Source organism: Mus caroli, unplaced genomic scaffold (genome assembly GCF_978045245.1).
Source record: "Mus caroli unplaced genomic scaffold, Mus_caroli_1 scaffold_2, whole genome shotgun sequence".
NCBI lineage: Eukaryota > Metazoa > Chordata > Mammalia > Rodentia > Muridae > Mus > Mus caroli.
Window position 1 is genome coordinate 102,293,086 of NW_028227257.1, and position 9,873 is coordinate 102,302,958.

At 36.6% G+C, this 9,873-nt stretch overlaps 1 non-coding gene across 1 annotated transcript; it reads left to right on the top strand.

Annotated features, from left to right (window-relative positions):
* The first annotated feature begins 5,015 nt into the window (after positions 1-5,015).
* Positions 5,016-5,122, top strand: LOC115030565 (U6 spliceosomal RNA). The gene has a single exon (XR_003836137.1). It is a non-coding gene; the product is annotated as a U6 spliceosomal RNA (small nuclear RNA).
* The last annotated feature ends 4,751 nt before the right edge of the window (positions 5,123-9,873 follow it).

A 9,873-nucleotide genomic window follows, 5' to 3' on the forward strand; every position in this document is an offset into this window, starting at 1 on the left:
AAGCATGAAATGAATCCCTATCTTCAAAGTGTTTGCACTAACCAAAAAGCAAAGTGTTTAATTATATTTGATATACATAGACTTTCCTGGAAAAGCAAAATAATACATACATTGGATTGATCGTTCCTTAAATCAAAAACAAACAAAAAAGAGATGAAAGACAGTGAGATTTTTTACTTATAATACTGTAAGGACAGAGGGAAATGAATGTGATGCATCTTGTCCTAAAGCAAGTGATCCTGAAGAAACCAAATAGCCCAAGATGTAAATGGGGATTAGTCATCCAAGGACACAGCTAAGAACTGAAGAAAAATAGCCCAGTGCCACTTCCTGGGTTGATCATACTTCCCCTACTATAGTGCCTCCTTTATTTTAACAGAACTTAAACATGCTAGAATTTCTCATGTGAATAATTAAGGAATACTAATTAGAATTCCAACATTCTTGCAAGTAAGAAGTCAAAAATCTCGTAAATATTTAGAGAAGACCATCTAATAGTAATGTTTTGCACAGTGTGGACAAAGGCTCAATGGCTTTCAAGAGAGCACCTCAGTTAACCTATTATGGAAGAAGCAAAGCTGCATCCTCTGTAAGCTACGCTAACCTCTAATAATCTACACTGCCAATAAACCAGTTAAACTGCTGCGTTGTCAGAGCCCTGGGTCAGGAAGTATTAGCGTGGATTGCCATTCTCCTTTCTACATTGTACACTACATATCAATGTAAAATGATACTCTGTTCAATATTTTATATGACTGAAGGATGATGCTAGAGTTGAATTTATTGCCACGCATACTTGAAACTAAATCATGTAATACTGGAGATACTGTTTCCAAGTTATCAGCTAGCATAACTGATGGGAAGACATTTTATATAAAAATTCATTTTGGTCTCATTTTTCATTTGCTACCTTATTGCTTTATAGCTACCTAAAATATTTTATACCTTGAAAAAAATTGACATCCTCACATAGAATCTAATTCAGTTGGAGTTGGACAAGGAAAAGAAACCCAAGGCTTGCTCCTAGTAGTTTAATTTTTTTAGTTTGGAACTTTAGCTTGGAGTTGCTATTATTTGGGGAAGAAGTATTTATCTTGGGACAGAATTCGATGTTGTCTTGGTGCAAAGAGTTTCCAGTATGGTGGAGAAAAAACATCAAGGTAGAGATAATATAGTATATTCATTCCTCAATTACTTATTTCTTGTGTAAATACAAGTTTATCCTAAACCCCAGTGAAAACTCTACTTAGTTGTCCCAAATGTTCAAACAATGACTATTTCTACACTTAAATTCCAAAATAATCATGTATCCTAAGGTTTGAAACTATTTCACTCAGTATAAGTCATTGGAGAGCCTTCTAAGACATTGTGTCATTTAGAATATACAGAAATTAATATGCCAAGAGTCTTCTCACTGACTAGAAAGAAAAAAATGTTGCTAATATTGGGGTGGGGACAAACACTTTGAAAGACTCAATAAGCATTTGCCCCTTTGAAGTAAAAATATTAATCAACATATGATTGAAGACAGATATCTTCTCAAAAGATTATTTTTATTTTTTTTTCTCTTCTAAATTTCTGGAAGTTTAGCAATGCAATGAAGGAGGGAAGCCAAATTTCTAAGTATAGAAACCACCGTCCTATTTATTTTCCCACAATTTAAATGCAATATATGATGTGCAAGCCACTCTGTCCTATCATATAGTGCTCACTAAATACCACAGCTACCAATCTTCTTGTTTTGTTTTAAGACAGGGTCTCTTCGTGTAGCCTGTGCTGGCTGTGAACTCCCAATCTTGCTGTCGATCGATGTCTCTCAGGGGTTAGGATCACAGGTATATGCCACCAGCATGCCTAGCCATTTCTCACCATATTGCCTATGGCTATTCAAGCACAGTGATTGCTCTGCTTACATAGAAATAAAATTAGCCAAAAGAATTATGCACAATTATTCTGTACAATGTATGCTTGGTCCATATGGCAGTATATTTTGGCACTTAAAACTTCATGACCACTGTAGAACATGATTAATAAAACATCATGAGGCTCTACAATAATGACTTACACGTGGTTACTTGATGGACATTAACCTAGGAATAACCTCTGGAGCCACTGTATGGAAGATGATCTCTCAAGTAGACATAAATCATGAAGAAAGATGATCCAAGCAGCAGAGGAGTCAAGTGTTTCTGTCTGTCTCACTCAGGTGAAGGAAAAGTCCATGTAACTCAAGGTAAATTAATTGGCCTCTAATCTTCATCCCCACTGTCATAAAATAAAACTGATGATGCTTGCCAAGGATCACAGGAGTGCCAGAATATGAATAGATTGCCTTGTACATCAATACGCTACAAGTCAAACAAAATACTCCACTTAAATTGCATTATGATGACTTAATTTTCTTACATTGATTTTATATTTGTTTTAAATTACTCTATAGGAAAAAAGAGGTCTCCAGTAAAAGGAATGAATGAAGTCTCCAGTGCGTCTCCTCAACAAGAGTACAGGGGATCAGTAATCTTAGTGAATGCAATCAGATCAGATAAAGGCAGACAAGCCTTTGAGCCCAGCACACCGCCATGTTTTACAGAGTGTTGATGACTTGCTTGTAAAGAGTAAAATGAGAGTAACTGTGTAGAATAATGGCTATGAGTAGATCATGAGTGAGGGGAATTAAAGGTTCTCAGGGCACAGCGTATGAAATGTATCAATAGTGGCATTGATGATCAAAATAAAATCAATTACTTAAATAAAAATGAAAGAAATCATCTCAGGAAAGAAGAATGCATGCTATCTTTGCAATTTCAAGATCTATGACCAAGACTTTCAACAGTTTCGACTATCATGAACAGATTTATTGAACAGTTTTACAGCTATTGTTCACTGTCATATACAATAAACCATCTACCAAATCATATCCAACCCCTTCCTGAACTTATCTACACTTTCAGCTAGCAGTGCCTACTGTGTGTCTGGTCACAGTTAAGCTCCACTTTGAAATATTGAGAAATCTCTTCACACTATTTATTTTTTTAATACTTTAATATAGATTAATGTATACATGTATGTATATAATATATATGTATGTATATAATTTAAAGAGAGTCTAGCCAAAGAAACATCACTTTGAACTTATCTAAAAATTCTTTAAATTAATTTCTAAAATAATATAAATAATAAGAACAGGTGACAAATATACTTATATTTTCAAATAGTTTGACTTATAACAGCAACTTCTAAGGCAATCATCACGCATGGAACAAATTAAAGCACTCAGGAAAGAATGGCCCAACTCCAATGAGATCTCTGAGTTCAAGGTCAGCCAAGGACAAAACAAGTCCTAGATCCAGGTGTGGTGGTCCACACCTTTAATCTGGGCCACACCTTCTACTGGAGATCTACATAAGGACATTGGAAGAAGGGAGATTTGCTCTTCTTCGCCTGCTTGCATTTACTTGCCAGCACATTGTTGGGGAGTTGGACGACAGACTGTAAGTCATCATAACAAATCCCCTTACTCCATAGACTATCCATAAGTTCTGTGACACTAGAGAACCCTAATACAAGCCATAAGAAAATCATACTTGATGATCTAATAAAAAAATAAAGTGCCAAATTATTTCAAGAAGAAAAAAAAATGGCCCAACTCAAGCTAAAGTCTATCCTATTGATACATCTTAGGAAATGTCATTTGAATTAAATGTGTTAGGTGACACTCATTCTAAGGAAGGAACATGATAATATTGAATTTGAGTACAAGGAATGCTAGATGCCTTTTTAAATAGCTTGTTGGGCTATTATATGGCTTCCAATTTTAACTGTAAAGTGCTTTGCACAGTACCTGGTAGGTACATAGGTCCCCTTAAAATCATAATCACCCCTCTCTCTCCTGAGGTTCTGACTTTTGTGTGGTAAGAATGGCTACCCTTTTAGAAATACTGAAAATATACTTTGCTCTCTTAATTTCATTTCTCAAAGAGAAAGAATCAGTTATCTGAATGATAAAGATTCAAAAAGACAAGTGGCCTAGGAGATGGTTCAGCAGGTAATGGTGTTTGCCAAGCAAGTATAGCAACTTAAGAGTTCAATCCCTGAGGTAAAAGAAGAGAACCAACTCCACAAAGCTGTTCTCTAGCTTCCACGTGTGTATGGTAGGAACACTCCAAATACCCAGATGAGTTATTCACTAGTGACCCAATCCGTGGTTCAGTCAACGGGTTCTACAAAAGAGAAATTAGGGATGGAGGGGCAAGAGACTTGAAGAATGGAGACAAGACAGTTTATCTGATCAAGTCTCAAGTCTCAATTTTTGTTTATTGAAAGGCAACTATGGGTGTATAAGCACAAGCTGGGGAGTGCAGCTGGAGACACTTAACCTCAAGTCCAGTAGGAGAAAAACAAGATGTTATCAGAGTATATTCAGCTGTGGTGGGCTTCTTGCAAAAACATCATGCTAGGGAAACAAGTCTCTCGTCAGGGTGGAAAAGTACCACCTGTAAGTAAATAGCCTGAGATGGCTGCAGAGATAATAGCCGATTTCTGCTGTAGTTAGCTCCCAACACACTAGGACTTGTCTTGTAGAGGCCACAATAGAAACCAACAATGTTCTGTGTCTACACTTCATTGGTTATCCTGACATATCACCAATTTAATGTTGGCCTTAAGTCATTAAGATGACCTTCAGTCTCTTGTTTGACTGCAGGTCTTGTGTGGCAGGTCTCAGGAAATCTGATTGTAGTGGCAGGTCTGTTATTCAGCGTTATCATAAAATAATTATTGATTCTGTGACTCGTGCCTGCTCTTCAAGTGGATTTAAATCAAGAGTGAGAGAAGTAGGCTTAATCACCAAACATTTGATTTTAAATCTTAGTGATCACCAACGACAGCAGCTATTGTTGCTTACTGCCATATTGAACAAAAAGAGATACATGTGTGTGCTGCAGACTGCTTCCATAATTTCAAAGTACCCATTAAAGGGTGGCTTCTACAGGAAGTGTGTTAGGAAGTAAGGAGACGTGCTCACTTCGGCAGCACATATACTAAAATTGGAACGATACAGAGAAGATTAGCATGGCCCCTGCGCAAGGATGACACGCAAATTCTTGAAGCGTTCCATATTATTTTAAATTGTTCCTCTAAAATCGGACCTTATTACAGGAAGGCCAAAATGCTCAGATTAAAAATATTTTACGTTTGAGTTAATGCAGGGCTCAAGGCAGCCCCCAAAAAGCTTGTAACCTTCTTTTATCTTGCAAACAGTGCCTGAGAAAGTTTCCCTTGTGTTCAAGGGAATTTCTTTTTAGCTTTGTTGCAGAGCTATTCAGATGTTTAAAATAATACTTAAATTCGAAGAGTTTTGCTTTTAATGAACTGGTAATCACTAGATAATTTTGCCTAACATATGGCTAGGTATGGCTAACATAGCTTTACAATATGTAAGATATTTTTATTGTCTGCTTCAATACAATAAACAAAATTTAAATCTTTCAGTATATATTGTTTCCTAAGTAAAAAGTATTCTATTAGCCAATGCCTCTAAAGAGAAGTTTAAAGTTCTGGGGAATAATTGTTGCTCCATAAAATTCAGAGGCAATATTTTTAATATTTAGGGTTTTAGTTATACTGGAAATTTGTAGTACAAATTTGCTTCAAATTTTTATTTTCAAAAGCTTCCAAGAGATGTTAATTGGCTAAAGACCTCACCTTAAACTCACCACAGGAGAACCTAAGCCTTTCTTAGGTGCTATCAAGTGAGATTCAAATTAACTAGTGAGAACCAAAAAGGCTTTAACAGAAAGTAGAGGAAACTTCTATAATCTATTGTTATCGATTATAATTAGTGGTAATCAAATATTAGCTACATATTCCAGTTATTGTTATTAAATGTGTCCACAGCTATTCTCTGGCAAGAAAAAACATTAATGTAAAATCATTCTTCTTCACCTTAAAGTTTTAACATTCTATTATAAAGCTGCTGTGGTGCTAATTAAGAACTCCTTGTTCCAAACAGTAATTGGTTATTGCAAAATATTGATATTTGACCTATTACATACCATCATTTTAAATAAAATTGATACTCATCCTAAAAATAAGTTAAAAATTGCTTATATACATGCTTTTGTATCTTCTATAAATTCATCCATGCATGCATCCCATTTATTGTATTTAAAAACAACCCTTCTATGGGAGAAAAGTATATGTGAATTGGATCACATGTTTATTCTTTTGAGTTTCTGCCTGCTTCAGCACAGATAATTAAATTATGTGCTGTAGATGGCGTTTTAAAATGTTAAAGATTGCCTGGAAAAGACCTCTTAAGACAATGCCACGCTAGATTTATATCCCAGGTAGATTATGGATCTTATACAAAAATAATTGGCCACATAATCTCATTCTTTACATCATCAAAATAGTAATGGCTTAAAATAATAATTTGGTACTTAAAATAAATAAATAAATAAATGTGCATGTCATATTGTAAAGATTTGCTCTCAGTGTCCTCAGTTTCTACCTGTTCCACACATTGGTGTTAATTCTCGAGGACTTATACTTAATCAATTATTGCAAATGGATACTCATTTTTAATTTAAAAAAAATAAAATATGCACATATGACTATTGATACCTTTTTAGTCTTTCTAATTACAACTACTTTAACAAGAAAAGCAACTAAAAGTATAGTTAGTCATTGCCTGTGTTAATTTTTTTTTTTTTTTTTGCTTGCTTGGTATTCTAAATCAAATTAAAACTGGCTATTACAGCCAAAGATTTGAGATGTTTTGTCAACAATTTAATGTTACACATGTTACTGAGATATTTTATAATTCTCAAAGACAAGGTATTGTAAAACTTTAAAAACTATACCTTCTTTAGAAACAAAGAAGGGGGGAGGGAAATTATATCCCTGTGCACATTATTTGGATCACATTTTTGTGGGAAATTATATCCCCGTGCACATTATTTGGATCACATTTTTGTTTTTGGAAAAACTGGATATATTAGTGTCTAGGGCAGATAAAAAGGATCCACTTATTGGCACATGCCATGATCCTGTTCAGATACTTAATATGGGGAAAAGGGGGAATGTTTCTGTTTTTTCCACAGAATGCTACAAGAGCATGCTAGCTTCCAATGTGACAGGCTGACCTGTGACCTGTGAGTGCCCTGACAGTGATGACCAGAAAGCTGTGTTGAATGCACAAATGAAGAAAAATCAGAGAGCAGCCACTTACAAACAAATGAAGAAACTTCCTATCTCCACCATGGGCTGCAGCAAGGAGTGCCAACTTGGTGCCAACTTAAAATAAAAACAACTAAAAAAGCTGACTCGTGAGGCAAAAAGACTGGTACAGAGAATGTACAAGATGCTTTCATCAGAGACACTGTTTTTGGCCATTCAGGCCAGCTCCTTATAGCTATGAAAGTTTGTCTATCTTACCTATATGCTTATTGTTAGATAATTTTAAGAGTTAAGATCTCCAATCTTGGCAAGTCTTTTTATATTCATTATAATTCTTGTCAATTAACTAATTGTGTAGATCCTAATTTAGATAAGGAATCTACTGTTATGTTTTTGTAAGAGACCTGCTTATGTTTTGCTGCCTATTAGAGTTAAGAAACGATCCTTGGTTTAAAAATCTGGGAATACAAACTTTGAAAAGGTATCTACCACAGCCTTAGTTCAGCAGCTACATACTGCGCATTTTGTTAATGATAAGCATAGTAATATTTCCATAGCTTTGTCAGAGCAACATATTATATAGATAAAAATTTGGAGGCAAAAGATGTCTTAGAAGTAGTCTTAACATAGGACAGGATATAGCATCCTAGAAAGTCCTTGAGCTGACCATGGGCTTGGAATTCAGGAAGAACGTTGCCTATTCAGTGACATTCAGAATTGCCTCTGGCATTACACTATCACTTTGAATAAAAGCTAGGTCACTGCCTTACACAGGAATTTACCATCAACTAGAAAAAAGGAAGTTTAAGACCTAAAGAGGAACCAGAGTAGATACTTAGAACTATAGATAGCTGAGTTACACCCAGACACACGTATTTACAATGGCCTAGGGGAAAGGTGGACTACTAAAACTGGTTTTCAACCTCCCCCTGGCTTTCGACCTTGTTGCCCTCCCTTTTAGGGCCCCTATTGGGACTCCTATTATTGATCTCCTTCGGTCCTTGGGCATTTCAGAAATTGACCCGATTTGTTAAATCTCAAATTGATTCATCTCTTTCAAGCGCATTTATTTCAGTTCATTACCATTGGCTGGACATTGGCGATAGCAAGCAGGTCACTGGAGAAGAGGCAGACATGGATGCCGCTTCATCACCCTCTTCTCGGGGAGAGAGACTCAATTTCCATAAAATGCTTAAGTAAGATCATTCCCCTCCCCCTAAATTCGGCCATCAGTCTCATGCCACAAATCATTTATAGATTGCCGTAGTCTGTGCTTCCGGCATGGTAATATACACTCTCGCCACATTGGAAACTAAACAGTCATCCCAGGCTAGACACATCGAAAAATTGGAACTTGAAGCCATCACCAGTGAGAGTTGTAAGACTAAGTACTGCACAGAGATTAATCTGGAAGCTGTTAGACAGTCTCTGAGAGGCATGTCTGATTGCATGAAGGTTGGGTCCTTCCCCCAGGAAAAATGGCACAGGAGCAAGTCAGGGTTACTCTGAGTAAAAATCTGTGGGCCTGAGAGTCAATCCTGTACATGGCCCCTAACATTGCATACTGGGGATCAGACCTCTACCTCTACCCACGGAGTTTGCTTCGTTCCTAAATCCCTTGGCTAGCCCAGTTTATACCCAACAGACTGGAACTGTTAATTCAAGCCTCATAGATGACTTGTCCTTGTGTCCTTCGTGGTTTTAGAGAATCACATGGTGAGCAAACAGACGTTTAGGTGATCGTTAAAAACGCGGCTACAAATTTATTATACAATATGCCTTTATAAAAATATTAAAACGGGGGAGATGTTGGGGGTCAAAAGCGGGCCACCGACACACCGATTCTGAGAACAACCACAGAATGTTCCAGCCCTAAGTCATCGCTGATGTCCTGACCACACCCTCATACCACCAAGTTCCTGCTTCCCCGTGTAACTGCCTAAAGAATATGCAATTCTATTCCCCCCCCCCCACTGATAAGTACTTCTCCTTTTGCTTGTATTGCCCCACCCCTCTCGCTGATAAGTATCTGTACTTCCCCATTTGCTTGTGCATTTAAGCCTTAGGCCTTTCTCAATACAGTGGGGTCTTGATGCAAAAAAAAAAAAAAGGAAGTAAGGAGACACAGAGTTTTATTAGCAAAGTTGGTAGAAGTTGAACAGAGACTTCAGACGGGATATGAAAAGCAAGGATCAACTCTTTAATTTAAAATTATTAAAGGAGAAAGTTGGAAGAGAAAAAGAGACACTCATATTTGTATTGTCCTGGAAATCCATGTAAATCTGATACAAGTTTACCTGACTTCCTAGAGTGGTGAAGGGAAAGCCATAGTTATTATATTAGAACACCAAAAAAAAAAAAAAAAGTGAAATCAGTGCACCACTAGAATTGATTGAGGATTAGAAAATAGTGTTCTATGATCAAATGTGATTGCCACATAATGCCATACAACTTTGTGGCATCATAGAATTGATCACAACTTTCATATTGACTAGTCAATGTATCCATGCCTCTTTCCTTTTCTTTCAAGTCAATTAAGTTTCTCAGTCGCTGGTTATTTGCATAAAGTCATCCACTCACTCCCCTATGTGAATGAAGGCACTATTATGGCTTGAGTACAAAATATCCCCATGAGCTTGTGTGCTGAGTTCTTGGTCCTTGACTGGTAGCATGACTTTGGGACGTGCTGGAAAT